The 16,764-nt window shown below is 39.4% G+C and overlaps 1 long non-coding RNA gene across 1 annotated transcript in view; it reads left to right on the top strand.

Annotated features, from left to right (window-relative positions):
* The window catches only part of LOC135278999 (uncharacterized), a 238,335-nt gene that overhangs the window by 13,744 nt on the left and 207,827 nt on the right, over nucleotides 1-16,764 (top strand). The window contains exons 5-8 of the long non-coding RNA XR_010346368.1: nucleotides 10,525-10,606; nucleotides 11,847-11,972; nucleotides 12,224-12,309; nucleotides 13,765-13,849. This is a non-coding gene — a long non-coding RNA (uncharacterized LOC135278999). The remainder of the gene's footprint in view (nucleotides 1-10,524; nucleotides 10,607-11,846; nucleotides 11,973-12,223; nucleotides 12,310-13,764; nucleotides 13,850-16,764) is intronic.

Genomic DNA, 16,764 nt, shown 5'->3' with positions numbered 1-16,764 from the left:
GTGAGAAAGTGAAGACAGAGTGGTAAAATGAATACATATTTATTTCTACCTGATGAGGGAATTATTTTCAAAAATAGATTTTTTTTTTTACATTTATTGATTTCGTATATGTAAAATATGCTTGGAAATTTGCCTATATACAAAATATTTTCCAGCTAGATTTACTTTTCCTATCAAGACGCTTCTTTTTTTTTTTGTTTATTTGATAGTTTGAAGTATGAGGATGTTTCCTTAGTGAATTCAGTAAAGCTGGGATTTCCTTTGAAGAAATAAATGGCTAAATCTTAGAAATTATACACCTTGAAAATATACATATCTCTGACTAGATCTGAGACTTTGCAAATGCATGGAAACAAAGCAAATCCCCAGTACGCTAATAAATACCTAAATACTGAAATTATGAGTTAAATGATGCAATACCACATTTAGGATTAATCTTGATAGACAAAGCATTTTCTGTCTGTGTTTGAGGTGGTCTCTTTGACACCCATGTCCAACCTCTGTAACAGTTAATTACTTTGAGGAAAAATCTTTGTGTTTTGGAAGTTCAGGAAAGTCTTGGTTTAGTTGTTCTGCAAAGTTCTGTGTTTAATACTTTCCACTTGGAGCAAGCAGAAATTTCTTTCTGGAAAGATCCTGCCTGCATCTGTTCCCACTGTGTTCCATCTACTCCCCAGAGACAAACGTAGTGTCTTAAGGCACAGCTGTTGGCTGGTGGGACTCAGATTTTCTGTGGATAGATGTGCAATCTACTATAAGTAATTGCTCCTGAAGCAGTAGTAGCAGTAGTAATGGCAGTAGTTAGTGCTTGATTCAGATCTTGGCTGGGGTTTGCCCACACATCCCAGGTGCTGAGCCTGCCCCAGTGCCTGTGGTTCAGGCAGCTGCACCGAAGTGTTGCCATGGAATTAGCTGGCATGTCCAAAGTGTGAAAGAGTTGTTAACACAACAAGCAAGAGTGCAGGCAAAACAGTTCATGTCAACAGCTGAGCTGATGAGACTTGATTTTCTTGAGATTTATGACCTGCATGGGAGGATTATACCCTGCTTGGGCTGGAGTAGCTGATATCTAATAGCAGGCTAAGATTCCTTTTACAGTCTTTTTCTCTCCAGAATGCTAAACCTCTCTCTCCCCTCTTTCCAGCTGGGTTTGGTGTAATTTTAAGAAATGAACATCATTTGGATTCCAACCTTTTTGTCAAATTGTAAACTAAGCAATAAATTCAGCACTTACTAGTGGAGAGACAGGTAGACAAGTAAATTTAGAATATGATCACAGGAAGCTCAGGTATTTTAGGACATCATCTGTGCTTTGAATGAACCAGAATTCCTCGATGCAGGACAATTTTCAGTGGGGTCTGTCTTGGATGTCATTATGAAAGAATATGATGTTGAAAGTCATAAACTCAAACTGGAGAAAGAAAAGGGCCCCATTTATTACTGGCTGTAAATGACATTTCTACAGAATAATTTTTACTTCTGGTTGTATGTTGCATTATTACAAAGAGCATGATTACATGGAAGGTGATTTGAGATTAAACTTGTTTTTCTGAATGGCTTGCAATAGGTGTAATGTAAGACACTTTTCTGCCATGTAAATGGATGTTTACTTCTGCTTTATGTTTTTGCACTGCACTGAACTGTGGCAATCACCTTAAGGATATTACATTTATGGGAGTAGCTTAGAAGTACATTTCAATTATACATTTTTACATCATGTCTCTTAGGACTCAGGAAATATAGGATATATATAACTCCAGATATATATCCACGTAGATAAAAACCTTTATGCCATTTGTAGCAAGTGAAAATCAGATTTTGCTTATAAAATCTTTTTCAAGGCAGAAAATACTTCAAAGTGAATAAATTTTTTATGGCAGACCCCAAAGGTATCATGCTAACTTGGCAATGCAACTCTGAAATGACATCTTTTGATTTGAGAGTATTGTTTGGATGAGTACTGTCATCCAAACAAATGGTAATAATGAAAGATTGGAGTGATGAGTTTGGTGTGGTTTTTTTTTCTTTTTTTTTTTCCCTCCTGTGGTGTTTTGGTGTTTTCTTAGGTATGTGTTGTTTAAAGGAGGTTTCTACAGTAGTAGCACGAACTGGGTGTTTCACCCTGTTAGTATTTGTTTTAAGCTGTGTGCTGACCCTGCTTCATGTGAGTGATGATCTCATTCGTAGGGTTTTGATTCCAATCTAATCCTAACACATACCTGAGTAGTGCTTTGATTGAAAAATGCTCTCCCTTTTTAAGGCCTGATTTATTTTTTTTTTACTTGCATCTTTTAATTTTCAATTAAGAATTCTTTAGTGAATAAGGACTTGGACTAAATCCAGTTTGAAGCCATTGAAAGTCTTTTCATTGACTGCAATGGGCTTTGGATCTACAGTAAGCATATTAAGAAACACTTATTGGTGAGTTGTGTGTATAGCACAGTCATCTAACACAGTAAAACCAGTGGACGCCTAGTCCAAATGAGACTGAAATCTGTTTTATTAACCAAAGGGAAGCTCAGCTGGTTGCAGGAAATATTTTTTATCCTCCAACAACAAAAGCTTTTCTTATTAATATTGATGCAGACTGGTACCTACCAAAATATTATCCTGGCAGTTTTGTTATATTGGCACAAGAGAATCTTTCTCTCCAAGTCCTCAAGTCCCCATCCAACATTTCTATTGGAAGGGGACACTGGTGCCTGTAGCAAAACATCTCCTATAATATTGGTGGGTAACACTCAAATTACTGCCTATCATGAGATGGAACCTGTTAAACCTCTTCAAAATCAGTCAATTACAATAACAGGTTTTGCGCTTTAGAGAAAAGATACATTAATCTACAACTTTTATCTGTATGTTTCGTGAAAGAACAAGTGTATATAGGAGAAAAAGATATTCAAGCCCCTACCCTGTGTTTTAGCTCTTCAGCTGTCTTTGGCTCAGTGAGGAGTGTGTTATCCTGCACAGGGCTCGCTAGATGGCAGGACAAGATTATCTTCAGGAACAGGGAATTTCCAGGGACTGAGACAAAAAACTGGAGTTATGGTGAAATTGAAAAATTGGAAATAAAAAGGAAAGAGAAACTGAACAAGAGACAGAAATTTTGTTTCTCTGCGATTAAAAAAATAAAATTGAAAAATAAGAATTTTAGATTCTTAAATTGACGTTCCAGCAAGTACAATATGATAATGGCTAAATTGCACATGCAAGTGTGGAAAAGTGGAGCCTTTATTTCTGAGAGACAATAGAGCACATTATAAAGCAAATAGCTTGACAGTAATTTCTCCTTGTCTGTTTTTAGTGAAGACCTGTGTGTTTGAATAAAAACTTTCCTCATTGTCTCTGGGAGCTCCTCTTTCAGATATGTCACAGTATTCATAACCTTATGGCTCTGTTGCAAGAAAATGGATCATGAGAAGGGGAGCTGGAAATGGCCCTTGTGACCACATTTTTATCTTAGCAACACTGGTGTTGAGCCAAAGTAAGAGTGAGCAGAATCTACCCCATTAGAGTTCATTCCCTTGTCAATAGAGGATCAATTCCTGGAGTGAATTCTCAAGCTATTTGGCTGGCATAGCTGAGGTGTCACTGAACAACTCATTTTCTGGCATTTCCTCTAGAATAGTAGTAACCAGACAAAGAGTGTGTCTGTGACTTCACTCCAGAAGAAAGAGCCAGCCAAATGTGCTTTCTACAAACCATGTTTTTACCTCTTAGTGTGTGAACACACCACTGCAAATTATTCCGCCTTTCACCTTGTTATCAGAACTGCTGAGATATCTCAACTGTCTAAACAGCAAATAGCTCACCTGTATCAGCACTGGAAAATACACTAGAGCACACAACCTCAGCCTTAGATAATGGTATTAGACTGTTTTTGGCTTTTGAGACTGAAAAAGGAGACTGAAAAATTTACTGCTTCACAATATTTCCACAGAAATGACAGAATTGTAAAATTATTTGGGAATTATAAGGGAAGGGACCTTACAGATCATTTGTTCCAACCCCCTTTTCATGTGCAGTGTCATCTTCCACTGTCCCAGGTTGCTCAAAGTCCCATCCTGCCTGGCCTTGGACACTTCCAGGGATGGGGCAGCCTCTGCCAGGGCCTCAGCACCCTCACAGGGAAGGATTTCTTCCTTATATCTAATCTAAATCAATTTTCTGTCAGTATGGGTCCATTCTCTCTGGTCCTGTGACTACATGCCCTTGTCAGAAGTCTTCTCTCTTGTAGAACCCTTGGGGCACTGGAAGCTGCTCTAAGGCCTCCCTGGAGCCTTCTCCTCTCCAGGCTGAACAATGCCATCTCTCTCAGCTTTCCTTCACTGCAGAGGTGCCCCAGCTCTCTGATTCGTCAGCGTGGCCTCCTCTGGATCATCTCCAACAGATCAGTAGTGCTTCATATGTTGGGATGCAGCACTGCAGGTGGGGTCTCACAAGGGAGGAGCAGAGAGGAAGAATCCCTTCTCTTGCCCTGCTGGTCACACTTGTTGTGACACAGCCCAGGACAAGGTTGGGTGTCTGGGATAATTTTGGAAATTCTGGGTCAGTTTAAGTCCAGGTGTTTATAATACACTGGAGGTTTAGTCACTGAAGTTCTGAATGTAATGGAATAAAAGTTGTGAAAATTTGGCAGTAAGTTGTCTTGCAACTACCAAATAGTAAACATTTTCAAAAATTCATTTATCTGGAATTTTCTGATCTGATAAATTAATTATTGTAATTTGATGAACTAGTTGTTTAATAATAATCATCATCATCATCCAGAAACCCAGTTAACAGCTGTTAAAAGCTGTTATTTTTACTACTACACATCTACATGCATTTCAATGTGCTTGGAAACATAGCTCTGAAGTGAGAACCTGCTGTGCTTTTAGACAGGCTCTCAGTGTTCAGATTGTCCAGTGCTCTGAAATGTAAACTCATGCATACAATGACAACAGCAAATTGACAATACATTACAAATGAACATCAAAAATAGATGTTAAAATGATTTTATCCTCTTTCTTCTGTAAGTTCTGAGGGGTGCCATATTTTAGAGTCTTTGACTGATAGGGCAGAGCTGGAACCAGATTAGTCCTATCTGGGACCAGTCTTAAGGTCTATGGGAATATAGTTACCTTTGAAACTTTTACACCTTTTCTATTTGGTTTAAATTAATTAGCAAATTCAAAGAATGTTTGAGGGAAGAGAGAGCACAACCACACCAGTTCTATTCTGTATATTTTCTATTAAGAAGTTGGGCTAAAAACCCTACCAAACTGATTTAAACCAGTTAAAGAACATGGCCAAAAATACCAGTTTACAGTCCTTAAAGTTAGAGAATTTAAAATCACAGTCCTTTTCACTTGCTCTATTTATCCAGCTTATTTCCTCATAGAACTTCTTATACCCTAGAGACTAACAAAAAGTTATCTCTGCTGGGATTCATTTGGCAACAGCATCAAGCAGGAGCTTGAAATATCTGGTTCCAGCTCCCCCTGCTATGACAAATCCCTTAGCTCATTTGTTCCATTTGTAAAATGGTGAAAATGGTTGTGATGTTGTTTGTAAGTATTTTATTTATGACAACTCCTTAATAAGCACCAAATATTATTGTAGTGTTTGTAGGATGGAACTCCATCCAGCCTTATCTGTATTTTTTGAGAAGTTAAGAAACATGTGTGAATGTGGGCACTGAGAAAATCTGAAGATTTTTGGAGAGGAGAACTCCTTCTAAAGTTTCTGTGCATGATTTTGTGATTTGATAGTGGTGTGAGGGGGAAAAAAAGCCTAAAAGAGAGCAAATCTGGTAACTGCAGATAGCTGGCCACCTGGGGTTTTACAGGCTCTGATTCTCTTGTTCTGGAATCTACTGCCTTACTTTTTCTGTCTTAAAGTTCCAAGAGGCCACAATCCATCATGGATGTCCAAGGATGTCTCCTCTACTTGAAGTAATAAATAAGAAAGGATCCAAGCTGCTGAAATGGCTTTCTTCATGTGGTGTACGTTGCAGCTGTTCACAGCTGGGTGATAGATTTGCTGTTTCCCCACCAGGAAAACTTCTCAGTCTGAGGCTCCCCGAGACACACTGGGCCCAGGTGGGGGACCAAGAGGGACACTAACTCTTTCCATCTTTACAAGCATTCAGTAATTTCTGATGCTGTTTTTGTTCACTCTCCGGGAGGTTGCACGGCTGGAGAGAGAGAGTTTGTCTCACAGCTCTATTTAGACCTAAGCCTGGTTAGTAGAAACAGCATTCCTCACAGTTGCAGGATAATGTAACATCATAAATAGAGCTATCAAGAATGTCAGGCAGCCTTTGTGGTTGTCAGAGCAGTGATGTTAAAAGAAAAGGGTTTTTTTTCTGTCTTTTTTTTTCCCTAAATAGCTTTCCTCAAACTGTCAGGAGAGCACCTGGTGAAATGAAGCTTCGCTTTTGCTGTGTAGCTTTTGTTCGTAGAGATGGTTTAAGTAATAAATATGATGAAATAATTACATAGAAAAATAACAACTTCATTTCTATCAGAACACTAAGGGGTGGTTGTGATTCTTCAAAATGCCGTGAATACTTGAGAAAATAATTACAGCTGGGATACAGCTGAAATACTCCACACAGTATCCCAGTATCTGTGGATAGCAGAGGATGTGTAGTACCTGAAAAAGCAGGGAGAGTGAAGGTTAGATGCTCATGTTAATTATCGTGGTGATGGTTGATTGGGAATGAATCACCTCTCATCTCATTAGCATTCAGTAGCACAACTGCTGGATGAAAAGGAAACAAACACTTTGGAATTCAAGGAGAGGTAAAAGAGGCTGGTTTCTGTGTTGATGGCGGTTTTACAAGGAATTCACTGGAGCTTGGAATGATTTATGCGTGCTGAGGACCTGACCTTAAGGAACCAGCTGAAACAAAATTTAAATCTTAGGGGACTGTGAGGTGTCCCTGGAATCTCTGCAAAAGCAAGCATTGGGTTTATGGCTGCCAGGGGTCTTCTCACATCTGTGTCCGATTTATCAAAAATAAATTGTTTGGTTGCTTTCTACAAATGTGATGGAAGAGAACCATAAGACTTGGTGTTTACTGGCCTTACTGTTAAATCCTCAATCCCAGCCCCTCAGCTGCCTGTCCTCAATTCTCCCTACAGGAGGTGGTGGTGGCTAAAGAAACAGCAGGGGTAGAAACAAGGTGCTTGCTATTATTGCTAATTACTGCTGTTTGCTGCCTTATTATCTCTAACTGCTGGCTTTGTATTTAATGAGGATGGTTCTCACCCACCCTACCCTACACTTTAACACCACCTTCTTTCTATAAGCCACAGTGTATGAGGGGAACACCAAGAAGGGGGAATTTCAACAGTGGTGTTGGAGCTGCCATGATACCTCTGGAATAAAGGTTAGGGAAATAGTATACTAAGTCTATTTTTTCCCTGCTGGTAAGCAGGTTCCCAGCATTGATTTCTCTTTCCCTTCCTGTTGTATGTTTATAAAGGCCAGAAAAAAAGGGTCTTCCTTGGTGGCTTTTGAATATCAATGAATGAACCTCTTACTGTGACCTACTACTCTAGGTTACAGTCTGCTATGACTCAAACCAGAAGTAAAAGAAATATCAACAGTTTCTGTTTTATTACTGTTGAATGGTATTTTTCTGTTTTCCAGACTTGGCAGTGAAGCCCTCTGGAAGTGTGTTTTGGGTTACTTGGAGTGGTTTTCTAGCTCTGTAACAGCTATTGTCAATAGGTTGAAGGCTAGGACAGAGCATTTATGGATAGTCCATGTTTCTGTTGACATCAGATGCAGGAATGGTCTAAGTCTGGTTTACAGCATAAAAAGCTGCAGTCAAGGATACAGAAGTATGGCAGGCCTTATCCACTGCCACAGGAGAGCTCTGTCTCTATACAACTTTGGTGATCAAGGCTTTGCTAGCAAAATATGGAATGCTTACTTACTAGAGTAGGAAAACAATTTTTTAGGAATGTTTTCATGCTGAGAAAAGAGGTATAATATATGTGTATGCTTCTGTAGGAGAGCTTATGTATGACTAAGAGAGGAGAGGCAACTCTGCTCTCTCATGTCAGCTGTGAAAGGTCAGGAATGGCTCACACCCTCAGGACTCAAATACACTTTGCAGACCAGCCATGAGCTTTTACAAAGGGCAGCAGCCCACAAAAATGGATGAGTTACAAGATAAGTGGATGCAGTTTGATACCTTGCATATTGAACAGCTAATGGGGAGCCCCACTGCTTTTTTATTGGACTTTCTTATTTTCTCTACAGGTAAAATCAAGCTTTTGTTTGCTGTCCTATTTCCTCGAAGTCAATCCTTTCTTTAAAAGTTGTGAATAGTACAGCTAAACATTAGAGATTTGTAGGGTTAGCAGCACTGTTAGAGGTTAGCACAGAAGTGGCAGGAGCTTAATAGCAGACCTGTAAGTGATGTGATATGATGCCTCGGACAAACACTACAATTGTTGGAATTTGTACCAACATCCTAAATAGAAATTATTTCAAGGATATAAAGATAAACTGAGGCATCAACACATTTTCTTGGTTTCTGCTGTGAAGTTTTTACAAATAGTACCTTGCTGTAATTTACTAGCATGAAAGCAACAAAATATGAAGGTTTTTGTACCATCCTTTCAATATCCTTCTTGCTAAGGTCAGTAAACCTGGTGGGTTTATAATTATGGCAGGGGCATGTAGGAATAAAAATATTGTGGTCATATTCGTGCTTTATTAGTAATTAAATTAATCAAAAGAACTCTGTCTTGACAAGCAGAAAACCCTTTTGTGAGGATATGTTCCCAAAACAGGAGAGCTATTAGGGCATCTCTTCTTTCTCCTCCTCTCCTTTTGTCATTCCCTCTTCATATTGGCTGAAAGCAATTTCCTCTTAATTAAAAGTACTTATTTTCCAACTGACTCTATGATGCAAGTATAGCCTTGGTCTCCATTTGTTTAGGTTAGTTAACTTTTTAAAGGGAATGGGAATTTGAAGGTGACAGATATATTTTAATTGTGCATTTTAAGGTATTTCAGGAGATTGATCTGTTTGAGGTCTCTTGCTCAAAACTCCTCCCTCTTGCTTCCTGTCTGGCATGGTAAAGACTGGTTTCTGAGCAATATTACCTTTTTTGACTACTGTATAAGTTTTGGGGGCTGCTTGTAAATATAATGGATTTGATTTGGCTGCTACTCCATGGTCTTTCAGTCACTGTCACTGCAGCTCTAGAGCATCTGTAGTGTTTGGCTGTGGTTCCAGAACAGTGTTTTCCTCTGATGTGGGCATGTAAGAGGAAGATAATTACCTTACTGGAAGGCACATCCTGCTTTTTGATGCATAAATATGTGCTTTCTTCAGAGATATATTTGTTAATATGTGCTTGCATGAGGATCCCTTCTTTCCTTGGACGATTTTTTTTTTTGGTCCCATTTTGTTTCTTGCCTGTGGGAATGGTCATGCACAAGTGTCATACAGATCCAGAGAATGAATTATCTAACCAGTTGCATGTCATGTACAAAACCCAGTACATGTGGTAACACAGCAACCCATGCATGAGAACTCAGAAAAAGAAAAAGCTCTTTTAGCGTGAATTGGGTCAGTTTGTCTTTAAAAAGGGAGATTGTTTGCACAGAAGCAGCTTACAATGTCAGATGAATTGATCACTGCAAATGTTTGCCCTGCTCTAACCTTATTTTCTTGATCATGTAGTTCCCATTAATGAATTTTTATAAAAACTTAGTGCACATTTATAAATGAACATACTGCTTGAACTGGGGGGCTGTATCTTTCATCAGGAAGTCATTCCTCAATTTCAGACAGCTCTGAGCACCTCTCTTCATAAGATGAAGTTCTTCTCATTCCTTTATTTATGCATCTGCATATTCTGTGCTGGTACAACACTGTTACTCATCCCACATGGGGGCAAAAAGGAGGAAACTGAAATTGACTGGTAGTGGTGTTACTTTATTGATGGGAAGCAGCAACTTGGATTCCAAACCCTGACTATCTTAATATTTTTTCTTTTCCTTTGTGGATTTATGTAACATCTGCTCTTTTGAGCTACATGGGGAAGTGAAGAGTGGTGGATATGGAATTTACATTGGATCTAAGCTGTGTCATGAAATAATAGGATGGTGCTGGTATGAGGAATAGGACATCAGGGTGAAAACAGGGAGATGGGAAGGTATTGGTCTTTTGGGCTTGCACTGGAGGTGTGTGCAGTGATCTGTGAGGTTTAGTATCCCGGTTGCTTAGACTCTGTTGCCTTTTAGAGCAGTCAGCTCTGTGATATGCAGGGTTGTGGCCTCACTGCTGAAGCCTGGAGTTAGGAAATAGTGCCTGGTCAATACTGAGGCTCTGATTCAGTCAGTAGCCTCCAAGTCAGTAAAGTAAATATACACTCATTCTTTCCCTATTATGGTTAAACTACTGCCAGAGGGAATATCACTCCTGTCATCTAGGTGCAATTGCATTACAATAAGCTGTGAAGCACATAATCTAATTTTTTGTTTATTTGTTGTTCTTTTCTTATAAAACAGTTTAGTGTTGTAATTAATACTGCAAGGAGAGAAGAAAACTGTAATTCTGCAGATATGTGGAAAACTAGAAACATTTCACAGTGTAAGTCACTTTGAACTGATGCAGTTTTTTTTTCTTGTGGATTTTGCTGAGCTTGTCAAACAGAGAAACGACGTTTAAAACCTTAATGGTGAAGCAGCTGGGAATTGCTAGGCAATGAAGTAGTTTCCTACACACAGTGTCATACCACTGCAATGGCTTTTTCTATCAGAAATATCTTTAAAGAGTTCACCAAACTAATTTTGCAGTTCCAAACACAAATTTAAATCTGGCAAGATTCTTTTATTGCTCTGATTAAAAAAATAAATAATATGCTTTAAATTAGTAATGTATATAAGAACTTAATGTCTTATGGGGAAGAAGATAGCCTTTCCTTTTTCTTTGATTTATTTTGTGGGAGAGGGGAGTGCTAATAAAACTTTGTTTACAGACTTGATAAATAGGGTCTGAGAAAAAAAACCTTGGCACTGAATGCAGCAAATTTTATGCTGCACTTGAAGAAATATACAATGACTTCTGAGAAGGGTGTAAAATGAAACATGGTTGGGTGGTCAGCTCAAAGAATTTAGTCAGTACTCTTTAACCTCCATTTCACAGTGAAGTGACTTTGTCTCTGACCTTGGGCCATTGGTTTGGTTCATAACATTAGATATTTGGAGACTCTAGTCCTTCAAGCTCATGCATATTGACTGACCCCTGCAGTGTCACAGAGCCACAGAATGCTGATCCTCGTGCCATAAATGTACAGAAAGTTTTGTATTTTGTAGGATTTCTTACATTGCTGTGAGTCAGTGCTACCCATGCTGACATTGCACTGTCAGCAGTATGCACTCAAATAAACAAGCAGTGAGAGAGAAGGGGAAGAAAACATTAATACTCAGTTATAATGGGCTTAGTGCATTAAAATTTACCTAGTTTGGATTTTTAAATATACATGTTTCCTAGTTTCTGGGTTGAGCTGAAAACACTGGACTTAATTAGGAAGAAAAAAAGTAAATGAAATTTCTCTTTGGGAAGCTTCGCATAGACTGCCTCACAGACGGCCTCTAAAGCTGTGTGTCCAGAAGTTTTGAAGACAGTTCAGGCTTCCCTTTACATTCAGTGATGAGGGCTGAAACCCCATATCCAAGCTGGGATGGGATGGGGCAGATGAATAAATATCATGCTACTGAATCCTTAAGTCTTGCTGTTTCACCATTGACTTTTAGACCATGTCTGTGTGGGAGGAACAGCAACAACTACATTAAACTTCCATCTCTGACTTGATCTCTGTATTTTACAGCAGTGGATCCTGAGCTAAAAGTTAACACCAGTCATTTCAGAGATGGAGGTGCAAGAAACACATCAGAGGCAGGTGCTAAGAGGACAAGCTTTGCTGTAGAATGATTGGAGGCTCCCCTCTGAAAAGGTAATGAAATTTGGGGTGGAGAGCACCACACTGCCTCATTCCTAGCATATGCTGGGGAGGGAAAATTAAGAAGGTCAGGGAAGAGACACTGCCAAGAATTGCTGTTTTAGAGGAGGTTCTGCATTTTCATTTTCTTGGTAGGGCATTTGGGAATTATGTCAAAGCCCAGCATGGGCTGACAGGTATTGCCAGTCATTTGCAGCAGCACCAAGCTTTCAGTTCTGACTCAAACATTTTTTTCATAACTTCAGCTCCTCCTGCGTCATAAGAAATGTGTGAAATGTATGGAAGGTCAGTGTTTGAAGACACATACAGAGAGCACCATAATTATCTGAAGGTAAACTGCCAGATATTGTGGAGTGTTTTAGCAGGCTGAATTCCTGAACTGACACACTTAGGTTGCTGATCCCATTTATATGAACAAAAAATCTAAATGACTCTCTCCTGTCCAAATTTACACAGCCAGAATTTTATTATTTTATAAATGTGCTGTAAGGTCCCCAGGGAGGAACATGATTAAGCTTTGTCCTTGGATAAAACACAAAGCACTATCATCTCCTCTTTGAAAGGGTTCACTAATCTCAGGACTTCAGCATGGAACTAAATTTAGAAAGTCTGGATGCCAGTGGAGGCGTTTCACGTTTTCTTTAGACAGTGACAAACAGTATATTCTCAATCACTCCTTCAGGTCAGAGTTCAGCTTTCATCTTGCCTCTGGTCAGAGGCTGGATGACATCCTGAACAACTGGCTCCTTGTAGTTTATGATGACAGTGGAGTAGTTTATTATATGATTTACAGCCTTTAATTTTCTGGAGAGACATGGAGTTGATACTTGATAAGCCATTCATGATAAAAGAATAACTACTCCAAGGAAATTAAGAAAAGGCAACACAGGACACAAATAGTTGTGTTTATTCTGAGTGCTCTAACTGCTTTTTAAGTCTGGTCTAAATGTACATTGTGAAAAGAGTGAGAGAATAGGAGCATCACTGCCATTGTATAGGTTTTATCCGAAGGAAACTCAGCTCATCTGCGCTTTTAGATTAAAGCACTGTGCTGAAATTGAGTGCTTAGAATCTTATGAATTAACTTTTCTAGTGAGAGCAAGCATATATATATATGTGTATACGAATCAATAAAGAGAATCAGCTTGTGCATAGTCTTTTGTAAGCATGAGCTACGCCTAACAGCTTCATAAAGTGAAAGCTAAGGCAAAGATGTTACATTTACACTACAGCCGCCCTCTGCTTCCAGGAGTATTGGTGTCAAAATTAGTGCCAAGAAACTTGTTTTCAGTCTCCTTTACAGTGTCCTTGACTTCCTTGTTATTCAGTTTGCCCTCTTTATAACAAGAGGCAATGCTGACTGCTCAGGAGACAAGCTAAACATCCACAGGCCAGCAGAGAGCTTGCAGTAATTGTTAAAACAGCCACAGCAGTCCCTGAGATACTTTTGCTGTACTTGACACAAACTGGACTTCAGCTGTAGGAAACCTGTGACCTCTGTCTGTTGATTTATAAAATCAGAGGGCAGATGTTTAAGCAGAAGGACTTTTATTATCAAAAAAAAAGTATGAGAGGATTTCAGACTATGGTGTTTTGGGCTAATCTGCACCTTTGTAGGGGAATCCCAAAAATATTAAAAATCAAGTATTGTGTTAAATTAAAATACCCCTGAAAGTTGACAAGTGGATGTGAGGATAGGAAGCAAGGTCTTGTGTCCTGTTGCTTAATAGAATAGTTAGATTTTCACTGGTGAAGATATTGGTTCTTGATTGTAAATCCTCCACAGGTGGTTCAAGGATGTTTTACCTGCTCCTAAGAATTGCCCAATGGCTCTGACCTCCCACTGGGAAATCTGGCTACAAACCAAAGAGGTACAATGAAATCTGACTGGTAAATCTTTCTGATTTACAGCTTGTTTGCATTACCTGTACTTTGGGCAGACAGGGTCACAGAGAAGAGAAAAAATGTTGCCAGGTAGAGTAAGTACTGCTGAAGAATATCTTGGAGACAAAAGGGAGATATTTAGCAATGGTTTTGTGTGTCAGATTAGAAAGATTTAAAGTGATGTCATTACTGAAAATGACCCTGAATTGAGTTTCTTTGAAATGAGGCTCTATTTTTGACTTAAGTTGGATGAAAATTATTATACAGAAGAGCTGTTAAGAAGAAAGGAGCATTTACAGCTGAAATGTAGTGGTAGTAAGACTTCTGCCCTGTTGGCCTCCCTGTTAGAGATGTGGATTTTGTAGTATCACTGGAGTGAAATTCTGCTTTCTTCCAACCAATCCTCATAAGATACTCAGACTGAATTATATCCTTTGTATTTAATGTAGAACAAAAAATATAGAATACAAGGATCAAAATAAGTAAGTGGTGATGTGTAGGCACAGAGTTTGTGGTAATTGGGAGTGGAGCTGTGGGAGCCTCATCCCCAGTGGGCACAGCTGTGAGCAGCAGGTGAGCAGCACTGACAGCAATGAGCCAGGGAGTGCCCAGGGCACTGACCAACCTCCAAAGGGAGCAGAGGGCACACAGGGGCAGGGCATCAGCATGAGGGGACAAAAGGCTGGGCTAAAGAACAACAAGAGCCAATACTTGGATCCTTCTGAAGTGATGTGGTGTTACTGTGTATGGACAGACCCCTGAAGCTTTCTGAAGTGGTAAGGTGTTTCTCTGTCTGGGTTGTAGCTTTCTGAAATTGTGTGGTGATGCTCTGTGTGTCATGGCTCTCTCAACTGCCACATATGCTGCGACAGTGATAAGTACATTCTTCAATTCTACACTCCATTATTTATTGTCTCCCTTTGATCTCAAGGTGTATGTGGCTGAACACATATCAGAACTCAGATTTTTGTAGGCAGTAAATGGGCAAGGATTTTCCTTGTACCACATCAAACTTTGGCTGGTAGGAAAGAGGTATTAAACCTCAGACCTGCCCAAGTTCATGCAGATTCTGCAGAGCAGAGTATGGTTATATTCCAAATGCTGTCTTGCCTTGCCCAGACTACTGTGCAGAGAGGAGAGAGCAGGTCCAGAAGTTGTAACTAGCACAGGAGTAAGCAATGCTGAGATTCTGGGAAATGTTCCATTCCTGGACATTCAAAAGAGTCTGCTGGAACTGAAGGCTACCAGAGTCTCACCATCTTCTGGACCAACTAATCCTGATTTACAGGTGTGCACAATCTTCTCAGGATAGATGCAAGGTGACTCTGTCAAGAAGCCCTTTAACTGCATCATCCTGTGCCTGCTATTAAGTTAATTAGAAGCTGCTGACAATTAGCTTTAGTAGTGGGAGTTGTGTGATGTCCAGCAGTCTCAGAGATGAGTGAAACCACTTCACCTTTGTGTTTAAACCTATCATTCCCCACTTATCCTGTGCGTAGTAAATTGGCTTGAATAATCTCTTATCTATCTGAAAAGTGTAACAGCTGGTGTGTAGGTGTGTGTGTCTTGAGTTTCTCTGGGTATTCCTCATGAAAGAGAGAGTAGGGGTATGGGGAAAAAGAGAGGAGCCTCTGGAGTCAAAGATCAAATCTTCATAGAAGTATGATCAATGCTTATTTATTGTTATGTTCAGGGTACATTTGTATGGTTATCCAGGGTTCAAGCAACACAGGAAAGTTTTGGTTAACAAAGCACTGTGCATAAAACAAAGAGCATTTCTTAAACATATCTTGGTCATGTAGCTTAGCTTGTCAGCAATATCAGCAGAACATCTTCACATCCTCTTCTAGCATCTTCAGACCATGTTCTTTCACATCCTTTTCCCTTGGATGCAGTTGGCAAACTTACTCATGCTAGCTGCCCAAGGGCAGTATGGTTCTGCTATCAGGCACGTACACAGAGTGTTTGCAAGCATGTTTCTAAATTCACAGAATGTTTTTTGTTTGTCTACAGAGTTGTGCACATAGGCTACAGTGTCTGGCCAAAATGCTCTCTAACACATTCCTGTTTACCTTTTCTCTCTGTTTAAGTAAGCTGTTTTCCTTCTCACCCCTGCCCCAATTGTTTGCAATCTGAGAATCTGTTTAAGTTTGGAGCCAATACCTTCAGATTCGGAGTTGTTGCTATGAACAAAGCTCAGAGCCAAAGGATACTCTGGAAAGGCTGTTTTTCACATGCATTTAATTTTGGAAAAATAAGAAAGCAGCAAAAACCCAATGGGAATCATGGACAAAACTAAATTTCAAGACAGTCCCCTCTCAGAATATGAATAAATAAACTTAAAACAATGTGATATGGAGGTCAAGATCATGGCATACTTTTAACCACTTAGCGAACATTTTTAGCAGCGTTTGAGTCCAGCACTTCCAGTGTCAGTTGCACTCCTTCCCCCAGTGAATTAGAAATATTTCACAAAGGCAGGGAAGTGTTATTGCTGTTTTCTACCTGAGTAAGCTGATGCTTAGAGTTTTCAAACTTGGCTGTCCAATGGGAAATCTCCTGTGGGAGTGGCAGATCTGTAACATTTCACATTGCTTCAGATGATATTCATCCCAAAACCTCCTGACCTGCTTGAACAGCAAAGCAGATCTTTTACTTGGGTATTATAGAAATATGTAGTGGAATATTTTGATTGAAATTTTGTCATTCCTGTTCAACTACTTTGTCAAGTGAGCTCCGTTCCTTTCCTAGAAATAGAAAAGTATTGTCATTATTGAATTACAAAAGCTCTATTGCCATCAGACCTAAAAAGTCAGTAAAATGGAAGATGCTTACATTAATGAAAATCACCTGCTAGCAATTAAAACAATACTTTCTAAGCAGAATAGCTGAATGTGCCATT

Source organism: Passer domesticus, chromosome 11 (genome assembly GCF_036417665.1).
Source record: "Passer domesticus isolate bPasDom1 chromosome 11, bPasDom1.hap1, whole genome shotgun sequence".
Taxonomy (NCBI): domain Eukaryota; kingdom Metazoa; phylum Chordata; class Aves; order Passeriformes; family Passeridae; genus Passer; species Passer domesticus.
Note: the sequence above shows the minus strand (reverse complement) of the source record. Positions and strands in the feature narration are given on the sequence as shown.